Source organism: Oryctolagus cuniculus, chromosome 4 (genome assembly GCF_051225735.1).
Source record: "Oryctolagus cuniculus isolate XC-2025 breed Fujian yellow rabbit chromosome 4, ASM5122573v1, whole genome shotgun sequence".
Classification (NCBI taxonomy): domain Eukaryota; kingdom Metazoa; phylum Chordata; class Mammalia; order Lagomorpha; family Leporidae; genus Oryctolagus; species Oryctolagus cuniculus.
The window spans coordinates 138,418,701-138,437,729 of record NC_142870.1 but is presented as its reverse complement, the minus strand read 5'-3'; the positions used below and the strand labels follow the sequence as shown (position 1 = coordinate 138,437,729).

At 45.3% G+C, this 19,029-nt stretch overlaps 1 protein-coding gene across 1 annotated transcript in view; it reads right to left on the bottom strand.

The window, feature by feature from the left end:
• The window catches only part of SLC9A9 (solute carrier family 9 member A9), a 626,265-nt gene that overhangs the window by 155,048 nt on the left and 452,188 nt on the right, over window positions 1-19,029 (bottom strand). The window lies entirely within an intron of this gene.

Sequence of the window (19,029 nt, the reverse complement as noted above, 5' to 3'; positions counted from 1 at the left end):
GTGGTCAGAGGCTTAGTGTCTCATATCGTGCCTGGCCCATTGTAACCAGACATCTCCCTGTATTCCAAGCTTTACTTGTCTTTCCTCCTCTCAACTCGTTCTTATTTTTTATTTCAATTTTTTACGTTAGAGGGACACACAGAGAGAGAGAGAGAGAGAGAAAGAGATAGAGGGAGAGGGAGAGAGGGAGAGAGAAAGTGCAAGCTCTCAATCACTGGTTCATCCCCAAATGAGTGCACAAATTGGGCTGAGCCAGGCTGAAGCCAGGAACTAGCAACCCATTCTGGTTCTCCCCTGTGGGTGGCAGGGACTCAGCTATTTGAACTATCAGCTGCTGCCTTCCTAGGTATGCATTTGCAGGAAGTTAGAACCCAAATAGGAGCTGGGACTCAGGCCTGAACATTGAAGTGAGATGCAGGTGTCCCAACCAGCACCTTACTACTAGGACCAATATCTACTCTTCCTCCCAACTTAGTATTTCTTGATTTCTTGTTTTACTGCTAGTATATTCCAACTAGTTACCCAAGATGAAATTCTTTGTCTTCTTTGACTCCTCCTACTCCCTATTGGCTATTCCACATTCAGATCAGCTGGGAGCTGGGGACTCAACCCAAGTCATCCCCATAGGTGGCAGTGACCCGTTCACTTGAGCCATCACCACTGCCTCCCAGAGTCTGCAATAGGAGGAATCTGGTATCAAGAGCAGGACACTCAAGCCCCAGCCCTTTGACACAGTAGGAAGGCATCGTAACTGCTAGGCCAAACAGCAGTTCCCTAGCTCTTCCTTTCGATCTTGCTGTTTCTGTAGCTCAGGTCTTTCTTGCTTTGCTGCAGAATTATTTACACCCTTATCAAAGGGCATTGTTGCCAGTATTATCTTCTTTTGCACCTTGCTATTCTCTTAAAAAATTTCTTGGGGCAAGCGCTGTGGCATAGCTGGTAAAGTGCTGCCTGCAGTGTCAGGGTACCATATGGGTGCCGGTTCAGGTCCTGGCTGCTCCACTTCTGATCCAGCTCTCTACTATGGCGTAGGAAGGCTGTAGAAGATGGCTCAAGTTCTTGGGCCCCTGCACCAACGTGGGGGACTCAGAGGAAGATCCTGGCTCTTGGCTCCTGGCTCCTGGCTTTGGATCAGCCTCCCTCCAAACATTTCAGCCATTTGGAGAGTTAACCAGCAGATGGAAGACCTCTCTCTACCCCTGCCTCTCTGTAACTCTGTCTTTCAAATAAATAAATCTTTAAAAAATTTTCTTAAATTAAATATATAAATGTTATTTAAGTCTTTATTCATTTTTCTTTCTTTTTTTTTATTTGACAGGTAGAGTTACAGACAGTGAGAGAGAGAAAGAGAGAGAGAGAGACAGAGACAGAGAGAAAAATCTTCCTTCTGTTGGTTCACTCCCCTAATGGCCACTACAGCCAGAGCTATGCTGATCCAAAGCCTGGAGCCAGGTGCTTCTTCCTGGTCTCCCATGCTGGTGCAGGGGCCCAAGCACCATATGGGCACCCATAAGGGCACCGCAGGAGGAAGATTAACCAAGTGAGCCAAGGCACCGGCCCCTCTTCATTTTCATTAATTTTTTTCTAATATGCTAAAAGCATTTAGGGTATACATTTTCCTTTGAGTACAATTTAGCTATTTGCTATTTCCTGTACACTTTGATATGAAAATTTTCTTATTGTCTGATGTTAAATTATTAAATTTCAGCTAGGATTTGCCTATTATGTAAAAGCTAATTTAAAAGAATGTCTTTTGACTGGCGAATTATTAAACCCTTTGTTAATTAATTGTTGATGATTTACAACATCATTGGGTTATAATCAGAGAATGTGGCCTGAACATGATTTTCTTTTGTCCTTTCAGATGAATGATACTTAGGCTGGATGTAGGATTGTAGGATTGTAATCTGTTTTTGCTAATAATACTTCTTTTTTTTTTTTTGACAGACAGAGTAGACAGTGAGAGAGAGAGACAGAGAAAAAGGTCTTCCTTTGCCATTGGTTCACCCTCCAATGGCCGCTGTGGCCGGTGCGCTGTGGCCGGAGCACCGCGCTGATCCAATGGCAGGAGCCAGGTACTTATCCTGGTCTCCCATGGGGTTCAGGGCCCAAGCACCTGGGCCAACCTCCACTGCACTCCCTGGCCACAGCAGGGAGCTGGCCTGGAAGAGGGGCAACTGGGACAGAATCCAGCATCCCGACCGGGACTAGAACCCGGTGTGCTGGCGCCGCAGGCGGAGGATTAGCCTAGTGAGCCACGGCGCCGGCCTACTTCTTTTTTTTTTTTTTTTTTTTTTAAAAAAAAAAAAAAAAAGATTTATTTATTTGAAAGGCAGAGTTACACAGAGAGAGGAGAGGCAGAAAGAGAGAGAGATCTTCAATCCACTGGTTCACTCCCCAGTTGGCTGCAACAGCCAGAGCTGCACCAATCCGAAGCCAGGAGCCAGGAGCTTCTTCTGGGTCTCCCATGTGAGTGCAGGGGCCCAAGGACTTGGGCCATCTTCTACTGCTTTCCTAGGCCATAGCATAGAGCTGGATCAGAAGTGCAGCAGCCAGGACTCCAACTGGTACTTACATGGGATGCCGGTACTGCAGGTGGTAGCTTTACCTACTATGCCACAGTGCTGGCCCCCCAGTAGCCAAGAATTCCTTCAGCTGAGGGAATAGTTCCAATATTTTCTTCTATTGTTTGCTTATCATTTTCCATGCACCTGTTATTTCATATTTTCAGTATTTCTACTGCTGATGGCGGATCCTCTAGATTTGCTCTAATTCTCTTTTGGTTCCCTTATGCATTCTACTTTTGAGGGCTAGTTCTCTGGATCTTGATGTATGTCTTTAACATGATCTTCCAGAACATGAACTCTATTCTCAGAAGTGAACATTCATTTTTTTAATTTGTCTACTGAATTTTTAAAATTCAGAAATACCATTCTTGGTTCCAGAAGGCCATTCTGTGTTCCAATTATATCTTTGTTCTAATTACTTTTATTAATGTCTACTCTCTCTTTTCATTAGTTCTACTATAAATGAGGCTGCCAGCTCTGGTTGCTCAGCCTGGACTTTCTCCCTCTGGTTACAGCGTCCCCATAAGTCAGTTGTAAGTTTTTGTTAACTTTTCATCATCCAGTTTCATGCGCTTCCTCAAATACCGGCACAGGTCAGCCTGTTGGGGTATCCGGTCAGACAGGGCAGGGAGCAGGAAACCTGCTGCTGTCTCTTTTCATCATCGATGGCTTTCAGCCGCCCTGGTGCTGACTGAATTCTTTCTCAACAGAGTGGACTGGGACCCATGTAGCCCATCAGGTGGCCCCTTTTAGGGCCCAGAGAGTCAGAATGATTAAGACCTCTTCAAATTCTGTAGTCCGTAGTCAGGAGAGACATACCCCCTTCTAACAGGACAGACAGATGGCTCCTGTAAAGAGTCACAAGATCAGAGAACCTCACTGTGATTAAAGATGTGCCCCTCCTCTGCTATCGGTCACCAGGTCTTGCGGGCTTCCATGGAACCAAAAGTCCCCAACTTCTCCTCCCTTGGTTGGTCCTCAGGACTCAATGTCTAGTCTCACTTTTGTTGACCTCAGAGAAGGAAGCACAGATGACAAGGGCCATGCTTGCTTTCTGGCAGTTATTTTCCTAGATTCCGAGCTATGTTCTTTTTTTTTTTTCTTGACAGGCAGAGTGGACAGTGAGAGAGAGAGACAGAGAGAAAGGTCTTCCTTTGCCGTTGGTTCACCTTCCAATGGCCGCTGCGGCCGGTGCGCTGCGGCTGGCGCACCGCACTGATCCGAAGGCAGGAGCCAGGTACTTCTCCTGGTCTCCCATGGGGTGCAGGGCCCAAGCACTTGAGCCATCCTCCACTGCACTCCCTGGCCACAGCAGAGAGCTGGCCTGGAAGAGGGGCAACTGGGACAGAATCCAGCGCCCCGACCGGGACTAGAACCCGGTGTGCCGGCGCCACAAGGCGCTGGCCTCTGAGCTATGTTCTTTAAGCGCAGGTGTGATAAGCCCAACACTCTCAGTGGCTCCCGAGTCCCTACAGCCCGACACCCAAAGCCAAGCCTTTGAGATGGGCCTCTCAGGCTGCATTCTCGGGCCCAGGCCCCGTCCCTCACCCCTTCCACCCCAGGGGGCTCCTTGCTTCTCAGAGGTGTGCCATGCGTCTGCTCTTCCGCCTCTACCCACGCACTTCCTCCCGCTGGACATCTCCTCACTTTCCTGCCTTCTCATCCTGTAATTCAGCTGCCACCTTTTAGGGCAAGGCTGGAAAAACTTTTTTTCTGCCTTGGGCCATTTGGTATTTATAGCATCATTTGTGGTCCATATAAAAATTATCAACTTAAAAATTAGCCTGCTCTAGATTTATTGAATTTTGAGTCAACAGGGCCAGACCAAATGATTTTACAGACTTTATGCAGCCTGTGGGCTGGACACCCACCTCTCCTGTTTCACATGAAGCCTCAGTGGGGATTTATCCCTCTCTGCTTAGTGCCCCCCCGCCCCCCCCCCCCCCCCCGCCCCAAACCTCCTGTTTGTTCCTCTGGGGCAGCACTTAACACAATCTGCCTCTTCTCAGGTTACCTGTGCGGTACTGTCTTCTCTCCCACCCCAGACCCATAGCAAAGCAAGGGAAGGCTCCAGGTTTAAGTCACTGTATCTCCTTGCACAGTGTCTTGCATGATGTGGGTGCCCAATTTTCTTAGTATTGAACTGAAAAGGGCAGGCATTTACCCTGGCACTGCGGGGCCAGATCTGAGCTTTATCTTCTAGGCAAGAGAGAGTGCTGGAGTTTTACCAGGAGAGCCATGTCCTCAGCATCTTCAGAAAGATTTTTAGATCTTAGAGGAAGAGCTGCCCATGCCTTTCTCCCACCCCACAGTGGGGCTGTTGTACAGGGAGACCTGGGTGTGGCATAATGGGGACTGGGGTCCTTCCTGACAACTGAACTTCATGTAGATCCTCAGTCACATGGGAGGGTGAAGTTTAGTAACCAGGAAGACGGCCAGCTAGAGAAACACCCAGCCCCAACATGTGTGCCCTTCACGAGGCCTGTTGCAAGTGGACCGCCCAGGGGGATGTGCCCCTGACCCGTGAGAGAGGTGGAACAGATGCGCTGTGTTGACAGGTACTGTCCCAGGGATGCTTGAGGAGGGTCGTAAGCGCCTTTTCAAAGGTGACTCCTTATAATGCACAAGACTCACCCTGCCCCTTCCAGGGCACAGCCCCCCATCACAGGGAGAAGCTGGGCTCTGCTGGGCGTGGGGCAGTGGGAGCCACCACGGAAGGAGAGTACAGGAGGCAGGGAGGCTATAGGCGGAAGAGGAGCCATGAGTTTCTAAAGAACCTCCACCTCTCACTAGACCTGTGTGCGACTTAGGAAGGAGAAAGGCTGTTGCCTTTGCCTGCCCTTGACCTGGCCTTAGCTGTTGCTCTGCTTGGGGAACTCTTGAGGTAGCTGGTGACAGTGCCCATTGCCTACTCCTCCTGCTCTGGAGTCCTGTTGGAGGCGCTCAAGCACAGAGATTGCTATCATGAGCTAAGGGGGTGTAGGTGCACAGGGCCTGTTTGTCATGTGTATCCTGAAGGTGTGTTTGTGTGCTCTGAGCAGGCTTTCCTAGGTGAAATCATACCGCGGCTCTTCTCGGTGGGGAGCCTGTTGCTGCCCTCTTTCAAAATCCCATTAAGTGCACTGTCGCTTTAAATGGACCATTTAAAGGCAAGGGCCAATGCCTTGCCCAGGGCCAGACACAGAAGAGGCTGTTGAAAAATGTGCTGGAAATGGAACAGTCAGTATTTGGTGGGAAGCAGATTCGTTCTGATCTCTCCTTTCAGCCTGCACAGCATTTGTTTTTCAATTACATTCTAATTCTTTTCTTTTTCACAACCCCCTGCCTCAAAGCTCTGTATGTGTGTGCAATGCATGCAGGTATATATGTCTTCATAGGAGGGCATGTGTGTGTACATTCGTGTGTGTTTTTTTACATGTATGTGTATCTGTGCAGCAACATGCATAGGTATTATCTGTATCAGAGGCCCATGGGCCGGCCATCAAGCAATTTCTTCATGGGCACTAGATTGGAAAGAATGTGTGTGTGATCTTCCTTGGGTGTGTTCCCTGAGTCTAGCAGCACTGTTGGAGAAGGATGGGGACAGGGTAAAAGACAGGCCGCTATTTTCGTGGGGCGAGATACATGTCAGCGTGCTGACACTAGCCAGCCAGTCCAAAGGGAGATGTGCTGGTGTAGGGGTGAGGGAGGGGATGGCTGGGAGAGAGATGCTCCGGGGAAGTGAGGACAGGTGGGGTCTGAGTTCAATCTCTTCCATCCCCACCAGAAGGAAGCAGACCCAGCAAGCGGGTCTCTTCTGACTCCTGGAAGGGCATTAAAACTCACTGTTTGCATCTCTTCTTCCAACACCTGCTATGCAGTTGGCTAGATGGGGTTTTATAGGGTTAAAAATTTGCTCTCCTGAGCCAGATGGGTCCATGACTTACTGTGACCTAGCACAGGCTACCTCACTGCTCTGCCTCTTAGTTTTCTGGTCGGTAGCATAGGGAAAGTTATATTCTCTACCTTGTAGGCTTGCTGCAGGCAATCAAGAAAGTTAATACAAACATTCTGAGCACGTGATAAACAGCGTTTCCCCTGCCTCCATCCCTCACGTTCATAAGCAAGGGACGCATGACAGTTCCTGGAGCAGGTGCCAGGACATCTGCAGCCTAGGCACATGTTTCTAAGGGGAAACTGCTTCTAGAATGCACCAGGGGAAGGAAATGGGGGCGATGAAGTTGGGGTGGCAGGCTTTGTGGTAGAAGGCGAGGGGGTCATGTCTGTTGGTGTCTATTTTTCTCAGTGAAGTGTGAGACGAAGTCCTCAGCTGATGGGGGACGGGGAGGAGGGGCCTGGGTGGCCTGTGAAGGATGCAGAAGAAATGAATTAGACATCTGAGAGAGAGGGAAAACGAGCCTTCTCCAGACACCTAGTAAGCTGCTGAGCAATATCGGATGCCAATTTGAGTTCTGAGATCATGAATGTAAAGTGAAAACAGAGGCTTGCGTGTGTGCATTTCTTCCAACACCCAGCGGCCCAGGTGCCAGCAGGAGGTGTGGGGCTGCTTTCTGATCATCTGTCCTTGTTTGAGGGCTATGTGCTCACTGCACACCGAAGTCTGCTTTCGTGCACAGGGATCGTGCCACGTTTTTCATGACCCCTTGTTAATGATGAAGGGAAATGTATTAGAGTTCTCACCTTGTTGCTGCTTCCCTTTCATTTCCTTGTCCCTCTCCCACGAGACTGCATGTGTAAATTACCAGTTTATGGTAATTTAATTTGTGGAACGCCTTGGACGAAGAACCCATTGTCTTAGTTTATATGGCTTTGGATGCTATATATTCTTTTCATTACCCTATTGGGGTCTTAATCTCTGCCGCAGCAGCTGAAACACAAGATGATAATGAAAGTTGATGCTTACAAAGAGCACTTATGTGTGTGACGTGCTGTTCTCAATACTCTGCCTTTATGAAATGAAGCTACTCATCTCACAGATGGGGCGCAGAGAGCTAAAGGTGCTTGTCCGAGGTCACACAGTGATGATGCTGTAGAGCTAGAATCTAACCCAGGCAACTTTGCTTTAGAGCCTATGTTTTCTCACTCTATGCTTCCCTAATGCACTTTTTTTTTTTGACAGGCTGAGAGAGAGACAAAGAGAAAGGTCTTCCTTTTTCCGTTGGTTCACCCCCCAAATGGCCACTACGGCTGGTGCGCTGCGCCGATCCAAAGCCAGGAGCCAGGTGCTTCCTCCTGGTCTCCCATGCAGGTGCAGGGCCCAAGCACTTGGGCCATCCTCCACTGCCTTCCCGGGTTACAGCAGAGAGCTGGACTGGAAGAGGAGCAACCGGGACAGAATCCGGCGCCCCAACTGGGACTAGAACCCGGTGTGCTGGTGCCGCAAGGCGGAGGATTAGCCTAGTGAGCTGTGGCACGGCCTCCTAACGCACTCTTAAAAATAAACTAAACATTTGTGACTATTTACTTTCTGATAAAATTTATTTAGGTCTCATCTACTTCTACACCATCTCCCTCCCTTATCAGTTTGTATTTATCTTCCTCTTCCCCACATCACTAAGGATAAAAACTACAAGTATCAATCCTTCCATTCAGCTTGCCAAGATATATGATGGGCCTTCAAACGGTTCATGTAAAAATGGAATTGAAAGAAGTTAATTTTGGTGCAAAAGTTATTTGAGATCCATGGACAAGTTTTTCATAGTATTCGTTATCCACAAACTTTTTGAAGACCCTTGTATTTATGAAAAGGATGCTTTGGGTTGGGTGAGTAAAGATGACCAAAAGGCTTTCCTCATATCCACAGAACTCATACTGTAGTTGGGGATCCAGAACAATGAATAGGCAAAACAGAGTAAGAGAGGCAGGTGCATCCCCATAGACACAAGCCCCTGTTGAAAACAAGCTACCTAAAGAGAAACAACAGTTGACGATGCTGAATTTATTTCAGCCGTTGTGGGAGTCTTTTCAATCCCTGAGCAGATGCCAACTCATCTGGTTGTGTTGGAGAAACACTGTAGCAACAGGATGCCAAGGACACTAGTCATTGTGCTCTTGAATTTCCCGTCATGCGGAGGGTAGAATGCTGGGAGCTGGAAGTGATGTCCTGAACTCGTTTTGAGCAATTCTCATTTGTCTCTTTGTCCAAATGGGACATGGCCAGAGCTCCACTAATAAACTGGACAGGGTCATGTTCTGGGCGTGATGCTCGTGCTGAGTACGTGACAGTGGACTGAATAGAAATATAGCAGGCTCTGGAACTCCTCACCATCAAATCCGGTCTTCACTCAGTTATTTGCTATCTGCATGGCTTTGGGGAAGAAATTCAGACTTTCCAAACGTGCAATTTCCTAATTTATGAAGTGGAGAAAGTAATACCTTCCTTGTAGTGACGTACTAAGGATTAGAGATGAGTTTGCAACATTCTTAGTGAAACAGGTATTCAATCAAGGACATCAGTATTTATTATTACACAGAGTTAAGCATGACAGTCAAACTCCATGACAACATTTTTCTTAAATAGAACAGTCATCTACCCCTCCTAGCTCTATCCCACTTTGGGGATATTCAGAAATGGTGAAAATGTCATAAAAATGCAATTTATGCTCCATATCTATCTTTAAAGGTTATCACTGGATTGCACTCCAGAGATTACACGATAACTTTAACTTTTGTTAGGCTTTTTGTTACTATGTATGTATATAATTATAGCTATTATTATTTTTACTTAATATTGTTGGTGAGAAGAAAGGTGAAGGGAATAAATATTCTGTTGCTCCTTCTTCTAGGCACTGTGCCAAGTGCTTTTGCATATATTAAGATATCATAGCCACCCTGGGAATTTGGTGGTATGTTCACCTTTTAAAGTTCAAGAAATAAGGCTGAGAGAAGTTGAGTCTTTTGTTAAAGACATAACCAGTGAAAATCAGAGTGAGCCTGGCCCAGGCCCTGTGTTCTTATCTGCTACACTGTGTTACTTCATGAAATAGGTATTTTAGTCATAGCTATTTCACAGAGGAAGAATGACAAACCCAGAATAGTTCAAGACTTGTTCAAGGTTATAGGGCGATTGAAGAGAAAGTCCATGACTGACTCTAAGTTTCCTTGATGTTCAATCCAGTTTTCTGTCTTTTCCTTGCATGGCCCCCCACCCCCACTCTCCACCAACAAAGAAGTGCAGCCTGGTACTTCTTTCTCTGTCAGAGAAGGAATTCACAAACATGGGAAGGGCAAGACTGCAACGAATCCTGTGGTGTTAGACTGGAATTGAAGCTGCCAGAATATATTTATGTAAATGCACACTCATACACATATCAATATAGAAATGAATGTATGATATATATAAATCTCTTACAGAGAGAGAGAGAGAGAGAGAGAGCAGGAGAGAGAAAGGGAGAGGGAGAGGGAGAGGGAGAGGAGAGAGAGAGAGAGAGAGAGAGAGAGAGAGAGTTCCTAATTTTTTCAATTAAGACCTTTGCCTTGAGAACACCTAGGACCAGATTTTGGTTTCTAAGCACAGTTCTTCATGCAAAGGAGATCATTAGATCATTAGAGAAACAATTAGCACTAGGGATCATTAGAGAAACAACTGGAATAGGGCTGGAGTGGGAAAGGTACAAGATGATCCTGAAACATGATGTTATGCTCATAAGCAAAAACATATTCTAAAATGATGAGAACATGTCAGAGGCAGGGCAGACAGGCTCAAAAGGCTCCCAATGGCCAAACTGAAGATAAATAATAATAAATAATGATAGTAACAAATTATAATCCACTGAATAAAATGAAAAAAGCACGAGTCTGTACTAATAGAAATATATAAATGAATGATTTGAAAGTTATTGAGAATTGGGATATTCATATAGCTCCAAAGTACCTTCCCACAAAAATGCTCATTAATTATTATGGGTAAAAGAGTATTTAGACAGTGGAGAAACCTGGCTGACATCATTAATTACATGATCAAAGAGAAAATCATCAGTGATGGGGCTCATTCAACTTGTGTGCCCCTGAGAGCATGTGATGGGACGAACTCACTTCACTTTGCTGTTACTCCTACTAATGATGCAAAACCAAATAGATAACGGGGAAATACCTGACATACCCCAAATGAGGGACCGCTACAAAATGGCCGGCTTGTAAGCTTCAAAAACATCAAGGTCATGAAAGTTAATGAAAACCTGAGGAGCTGTTCTAGATTAAAGGGGACAGATAAGACACAACAACTAATGCAATGCACGATTCTGAACTGCTGCCTTTCATTTTAAAAGGCATTATTTAGATGAACTGGTCAAAGTTTGAATGATTTTGGTGATTATATTGTAGCTATGTCAGAGAATTCTGCTTTGCTGGGATTATACATTAGGATATTTGAAGGGGATGGAGTACTGGGTGAAGAACTCACCCTCAGATGGTTCAGGAATAAGAGAACTTTGTAGTGTACTCACAACTTCAAGTGCTGGATGCAGTAGCTGTAGCAAAGTAGTTTAAAAGTCAGGCTCTGGGTTTGAATTCCACCTTTGTCACTTATCAGCTATGTGAACTCGGGTCTGCATTATCTGTGTTTGACTTTCTTGGTCTGTAGAATAGGAATATTGATAGTGGTGACCAGGATTCTTGTGGATTTCAATGTTAGTAACCACAGGGTCCTTAAATCAGGAGTTTTGTAATCGGTGTTAAATACCATGTTCTCGTCAATACCTGAAAGCAGGTAATATGTCTTCATTTCCCCCATCAGGCATACGCAAGGGAGAAGGGTCTGGTGTTCCCCTTATGATTTGTTTAGAAGAACCTAACTCAGCTAAGACATTCACTATATGGTCAACCCTATTATAGAGGCAAATGGCTGTACATTTTACAGATGGAGGAAGTTTAAAATAGCATAGATATCTTGCTAATCTTTAGATATACAGTTAATTTTGATGACTCTAAGTTTCCCTGATGTCCAATTCAGTTTTGATGTATACCTGAGACAGTGAATGAGGCTCAGGATTTTTTTAACCATACATAATCATTATATGAATCAAAAATGCTGTGTTAGGAGTGGTTCAGGTACTGAATGAAGAAAAAAGTGATTATCACATGACAAGATGTCTCTTAAGCAGTTTAAAAATATACATGCGTGGTCTCTGACAAAAGATTCAAGTATATCCACTACTGCAAGTGGCTAATTCAATTAAACATAGAAATTTTAAAATGGTAATTAAAGCAATGTTCTGGTTGGAAGGGATTTACGGATAACACTTTGATGTCAATTCATTGCATTTGTTCCTTTTCTGTCCTTTGGATACTTAATATCAAGCTGCAATAACGTTTCTGGGGACTTTGAGATTGAGGGTGAAAAGTAAGATAAGGATTTTGCAAGTCATCGTCCCATGCATATTTTTTGGTCCATCTCTACTCATCAAATTCAGTTGCAAGAACCCTGAGTTCTTTTCCATTTAGCTTCAGTTGACATGAGAGCAGATGGTCTCTGACAATGCCTCTTTGCTCTCTCATTTAACAGTCATTTAAAATGTTACTTTAAAACATTTTAGAAAGTTCACAATGACCACTGCTAACAGGACAAAACGGGCTCCTCCCCACCCCATAGAAAAGGCTGAAACCCTCCAGCAGGGCTGAAATCTAACCTGAACCAAGGCACATTCCACTTGAACCTGTCCCTGTTCTAAACTAAAGAGCCACAATGGCTTTTTTCTTCTTTTTCTCAAAAGCCAGAGAATTTTTGATGCACCTTCAAGATTCCATTTATATCAGTGACATAATGGTGTCAGCTCTTTGAAGGAAGAAAGAACAGGCAGCAACTGGTCTTATATTGTTAAGTGCCCAAGAATCAATTACATCCTTGCTGAGACAAGAGGCAATTTTCCCATTTAAACTTCACAGATGTACGGACTGGCAAATTATTGTTGGGTTGTTGCTGCTTTTATTATAATTAACAATTAAAAAACCCACGTTATAAAGTAATTAGCTGTTTACTAGCTTTTACTGGCACAGGTTGTAGAAGGGACTTTATTTTCAAGCATATGAACTACTAAAAAAGTATTTTAATCAATCTTTTTATATTCAGTCACTAGCATGGAACCATTTTGGCCCTTCACAATTAACTCACTGAAAATTTCCAGGATGATCTGGGCTTATTAGAAGTATCTTATGGAAACCTATCCATTTCCTTTCTTAAAACACTCAGCTCGGAGTTCATTGATTTGCCATCTCTGGGAAATGTAGTAGCAATTTTCTCACCGTTCCCCCCTGCTTTTTCTCCAGTTAATTCCTGGATAAATTCTTTTACTTCAGTGTAGGTTCATATCCTTAACAGTTTTCATGAGAAACTACCTATTTTTGCTCAGTCTCAAGTAGACACTTTGTGATCACCTAATGCCAAGCTGGAGAAGCAACACAAATGGGAATTATTATGGGAAATAATAGATGACTGTTTATAAGAGCTAACACTTACAGGGTTCTTACTATGTACCAGATACTGTTTTAAGTACTGTGTATGCTGTTCACATATTAACTCATTTAATTCTCACAAGGACCCTCTCAAGTAGTTTCTATTATAATCCTGAATTTACAGGAGAAATAATGGAGGTTCTAAGAGGCTGAGTAATTAGGCCACAGCTATAGCACTTGCAAGTGGCAGAGCTGGGAGGCAAACGCAGAGACTTCGGCCCAAAGCCCACGCAACTGGATCTACAAAACATTATGGTGACTATTAAAGAAAGGCTCCACCAATTTTGTTAATAAGAAAAAAGTCCATGAAAATGAGGTTAAAGAAGTTTGGAAAAGCAACTTCTTGGTATCTTGGCTGATAATCAGCAGAGACAGGATTCCTAGGGAGTGCCACTTGCTTATTCCATGCCAATCTAAAACACGATGTGGGTTAGCTACTCAGCAAACACCCATGGGAATGCTGGCAAAACTTACGCCTCTGTAACACATTCATATACACAATAGATTGCTGGAGCTGCCCTTGATTCCTTGTGTGGTCTCAGACTGTAAGAAATGGTACTATTATATTTTGCCATATGATCAAAATTATATATATAAGGATAATCCAAAACATGCATCAAAATATAATTAGAAGTAAGTTTATTTTGTATTAAAAGTTTTGAATTCCATGCATACTAGCAGTCTTCCTAAAGTTCATGACAGTGAGGGGTAGGCATTTGGTGCGATGATCAAGTTGCTGTTAGGATGCCTGCATCCCATACCAGAGTGTCTGCTTAGAGTCTCATCTGCTCTGCTTCCAATCTAGCTTTCAATCCACCTTTCAGTCTGGAAAGTAACAGTAGTTGGGTCCGTGACACCCATGTGGGATACCTGGATTGAGTTCTGGGTCCTTGACTTTGGCCTGGCGCATGTCTGCCTATTGTAAGCATTTGGGAAGTGAACCACTGGATGGACAATCTCTTACTGCCTATCTTTCTGCCTCTATGTCTCCTAAATAAGGAAAAAATGAATAAATACAAAATGTAAACATTTTAATGAAAATGAATATTATGAAGTTGCACATGGACTTCCAAGTTTTTTTTTTACACAAAACTGAAATTAATTTTTAACCTCACTTTCCATGAACTTTTTGAAGTACCTTCGTCTGTAGATATTTCAGCTACTTTTAGGTATTTATAAACTCTTCTGGGACCTTCCTATTGCATTAGGGCATCTTGTTTAGAGGAGTTAAGTGATCTTGAATAATTATCAAGTAACCTACTTCTTGCTTGTGCCTTGTCATCTCACAAAATAGGAGTTGGGGAAGCTTTCAATATAAGAAATTGAACATGGAAAAGCATTATGTGATTTTTTTAAAAAGATGGGATGAGAGACATATAAAAATGATGGCTTCAGAAAACTTAGCACTGGATGTAGGTACTATACTGCGCCTGGCATTTTCCACTTCAAGGACACAAGGCAAGGCTGGTGAAATGTGTCTTGGGTTCTGATATTTCATCTTTGATCCTCATTTCTTGCTTGGCTGCTGTCACTTACTGCTGGTATTTCTCTCTGGCTTGTCCCCTGGGCCTCTTCCCCCAGGGTCTTTCCATTGACTGTCAGCTCATCTCTTAGAATCCACTGCTCAAGAAACGAGTCCTCCTAGGAAAGCTAGGATACAGTGGGTGAAGGCACTCAAAGACTTCAACTGGTGTTAGCAGTATTCAAACGGGACCTTTAAAGAAGGAGCTGTGAGGGTCTTCAGGTGATGTTTGGGATGAGGGTCTGACTTGGGACTCCATATATAACTGTGTGTGAAGTATGCTTTGCTTTGCAGCAGGAAGAGAAAGGGGGTGAGAAAGAAGGACAGATGGAAGCAAAACCCCGTTCAGACTCTTTGCAAGGAGAGTGGAGAGATGGCCTTCCCTGCTGCCTCGCGAGCCACAGCTGGGCACTGCATCCTCACAAGCACTTATCAAGCGCCTGCTGTGTGCCAGCACCGTCCTGCATGCCGTGAGTGCCGCCGTGGATCACGCATGTCCGGCTCCCAGTGAGTTGTGGTTCAACTCCTCTCCATGGCCTCCCTGCCCCAACCCAGACGCCTGCTTTCACGGAGGGGTCAGGCAGAGGTCTGAGAGGAAAGGAGTACACACCTGGAAAGAGGTGACCCGTGCTGAGGTAGAGAGACAGAGAGAGAGAGAGAGAGAGAGAGAGAGAGGGAGGGAGGGAGGAGGACTCCTGGTTCCGGTTCTCAGGGAGTGCGCAGGACCCAGGCTCTGCATCAGTGAAACCCACATCAGCCAGCAGGTAAACCCCAGCTTGTGCGAGAAGAGCCACATGGGGCCGTTTCATTCATTCACCTGGCTGCAGAGACCAGCAGGGCAGGAGGGCCTTCGAGGTCATCCCTGCCTTCAATGTGTCACGTCACAGGTGAGGAAAGATGCCCTGACTCCCTGGGCGTGAGTGGCAGAGTTAGAACTAGGGAGCAGACGCTCTGCAGCCCTCTCTGTGCCACGTTGATGTTTGAGCCACAGGAACTTGGCAGTTATTAAAATGAGGACACCCCTGGAGGGAGGGCACTCTCAGTCCTGTCAGTCATTTACAGGGCTGGGTTAATGTCTTCATCAGAACCTTTTGGAGAACAGATTTGGAAAGAGGGTGGAGAGAGACCTGGGACTGGGGAAAGCAGGTTGTGCCAATTAAAATTAAAATCCAACTTTCCTGCCCCTCCATGCGGCTGATGAATGCGCAGTCCCAAGTGCCCCAACATGCGTGCCTCTTTGCTTCAGCGCTTAGGTAGCCAGGACAAAATCTTCCCACAAGACCCAAGCGAGTGCTGCAGTCTCAAGCAAATTCAGAGAGGTCCGCACACCCACACCTGCTTGCTCTCCATGGTCAGCACAGGGTCTGGAGCCTGCCTTTGAGTCAGCGATGCTCACAGGCAGGTGGGAAAGGCAGGACCTGAAGCTCCAGCTGGCTCACCTAGGGCTCCTGCACAGACAGCTGGGCAGTGACAGCCGAGCTGTCCTTCTGCCGGGCCTGGCTCCGTGGAGGAAAGGCTAGCGAGGCTGCACGCGGTCTGGGGAAGCATCGTCTTCCTCCGCACTGTTGGGTCGGGGGCATGGGGCAGCCTTGTGGTTGGCTGATCTGCCTGATCCGCCACCCATTCTGCCAGCTACCCTCTAGTTCAGAATGGTCGTAGGAACCACTTGGGCCAAACAGGTATGGGCAGATGTCTGTTGGTGGGGTTTCTAGGAGATCTACATTCCTGGTTAAAAAAAAAAAGAGGGAGATGGATTCACCTGCCAAGAGCTCGTTTCCTTCACTGAACATGGATGTGCAGCAGCCCTCGAAATTAGGACCAGAACAAGCGCACACAACAAGGATGTCAGAGGAGCCTGGGCTCCACTCTCATCACTGGTCTTCTGCGCTGGGTGTGGGTCGCTTCCTGCACATTTCTCAATATGTGAGACAAATAAGACGCTGTTTTTTGAAGCCACATAGTTGGATATTTTCCTGGTTTCATAACAAGCAACAGCTCTGGGATTCAATGCCATTTACCATCTGATGCCACCAAATTTTTCTGGACCTGCCACAAGCCACGGTCCCAAGCAGCCTTCCGTGGAAGAACCAGTTGCAGGCCCTGCTTGGACTCCAGCCCTGCCTGTGTACTATGTGCACTGAGCAGCACGTGGGGCGTGGCTTATTTGCGGATTTACCCAGATGCTCCCATTGCCTCCTGACTTCACTCCCAGCCTCCACCTCTGCCTTCTGCAGAGCATGGGCATTCTCAAGGCAGCAGAGGAGAAAACCAGGCAGATCACATCCCTCTTCTTTGCAAAACCCTCCAGTGGCTCCCATTATTCTCAGAGTGAAAGGCTAAGCCCTTCAAGAGTCTTTCAGTGCTCTTTAGGCCAAACTCAGCTCCTCCTAGTCTCTGCCTGGGAGCCCTGCAGCCGCTCCAGCCGACCTGACGCTCCTGCAGTGTGCCATGTGCATCCTTGCTTTCTAGATTTATAGAAGCTGTTCTCTCTGCTAAAACGCTCTTCCTCTTTCCCCTCCTTGAAGCCTTTGCTGCAGGGACACCTCCACATGGACGCCCCCGTGGACCACTCTAATTCAAATTGCAAACAACCCCACCCCCAGCCTTGCACTCCCCCTTCCTCTGCTCTGGTTTTATTTTTTCCCATATCACTTATCACCTAGTCCACTGTATAATTTTCATGTTTATTATGCAAATTGCTTATGATTTATTTCCTCTTTGCAGAAGGAAATCTCCCTGAGGGCAGGCATTTTTGTCCTTTATTGACAGCTGATTGATTTCGGTGTTAAAATAGTGCTTGACACATAAATATGTGTTAAATATACTAATTAATTATTCCATGTAAGACCATTAAGGCCTAAGCAGTCGAGTACCTACTATGCACTGAACTTTCTCAGCTCCTGGGAATGGGATGGCAACTGGCCCCAGAGGTCTGTAATCTGGTTGATTGTTTACTCATCCCAGTTATCGCAAATAGATGAGTCCCATTAGTAGGCACAGGATGAGCATTATTAAATACTGGAAGAATAAGAGCTAAAGCATTGATTTCTAGAGAGCTATTTCTAATAAAATTCCCCAATATATCCTGAATTCACGCAGAAATGGTACATCAGACGGCTCCAGGTTTTGCAGAACTTTGCAAAGAGAGATGTTGTTACAATAAGCAAGCTGTGCTGCCGTCACCATTTGAAGAGCTCTCTTCCTTCCCAGCTGGAGGCCACCTGGCTGATTTTTTTTAACATTTATTTTATTTTATTTTTTTTTACTTGAAAAGCACTGGGTTACAGAGAGGAGGAGGCACAGAGTGAAAGAGACGTCTTCCATTTGCTGGTTCACTCCCCAGATGGCTGCAATGGCCGAGGCTGCTCCGATCCAAAGCCAGGAGCCAGAAGCAGCCCAGGGACTTGGGCCACCTTCTACTGCTTTCCCAGGCCATAGCAAAGAGCTGGTTCTGAAGTGGAGCAGCCGGGACTCAAACTGGTGTCTGTATGGGATGCCGGTACTACAGGCGGTGGCTTTATCCACTACGCTACAGTGCCAGCCCCCACCTTATTGATCTTGATCACATCTCATCTTTGGACCTGAGACGTGCTTTTCTGGACTGACAGCACCCACCAGCTCTGGTGACCATAAAGCTACAGCCCCAGTGATGGCAACTTTCCTTTCTGTGAACTCTACAATGAAAGGAAGTCTAGCCTAAACAGTGGAAGATTATTTAAAAATAACTTTTAGATAAACCGACCTTTTTATTTGAATTTAATTTTTTGGGGCTAGATCATGGGAATCAATCTTGTTCAGCTGGCTCTTGATTTTACGTATGGATATGGACAGTTCATGTAACAGGTGCAAAGATTTCTTCACTTTCCTCCAGCATAACAAGAGCTGCTCTTGACTTTGTAGCTGTTTAAAAATAGGTGGTTGCTTGTTCCTTTTGGGGGGTTATCCCTCAAGCAACATGGAGATTTACTTACTTTCACTCACGAATGTTGTGGTATGTGATTTTCATTGTGTGTTTTGACTACATTTACCTCTTTGATGGAGAAGTGCTTTATAACCAATAGGTGTTTCAGTAGACTAAGGAGATTCATTACCCTGGCAGTTTTTCATTTTCAGATAGAAATGAGTAGAAATTACCCAATTTCTTTTTTTATAATCATGTCCAATACATTTAGTGTCCAATTTCACACTGCCCCTTGATTTATAACATTTGCCAGATTAATCGAGATCTGCTGATATTATAAAAAGTTGGGTGTCTCTTAACCCTGTAAGCCCCAGAGAGAGAACAATACAGGGAAGAAAGTTGTCTGACTCAGAATGCACTCTGGGAAGCTATTCATGTACATTCTACTTACTTGTGTGTTTCCTTTTCATCCTCCTCCTGCCCCAAATCATGAGAGGTGTGCAACTCTTGACAGCAGAGTCTCTTGGAAAACTATGTGAATGTTAACTGGAAAGTAAAGTAGGTGGGAAGGTGAGAGTCAAAACCTTTAG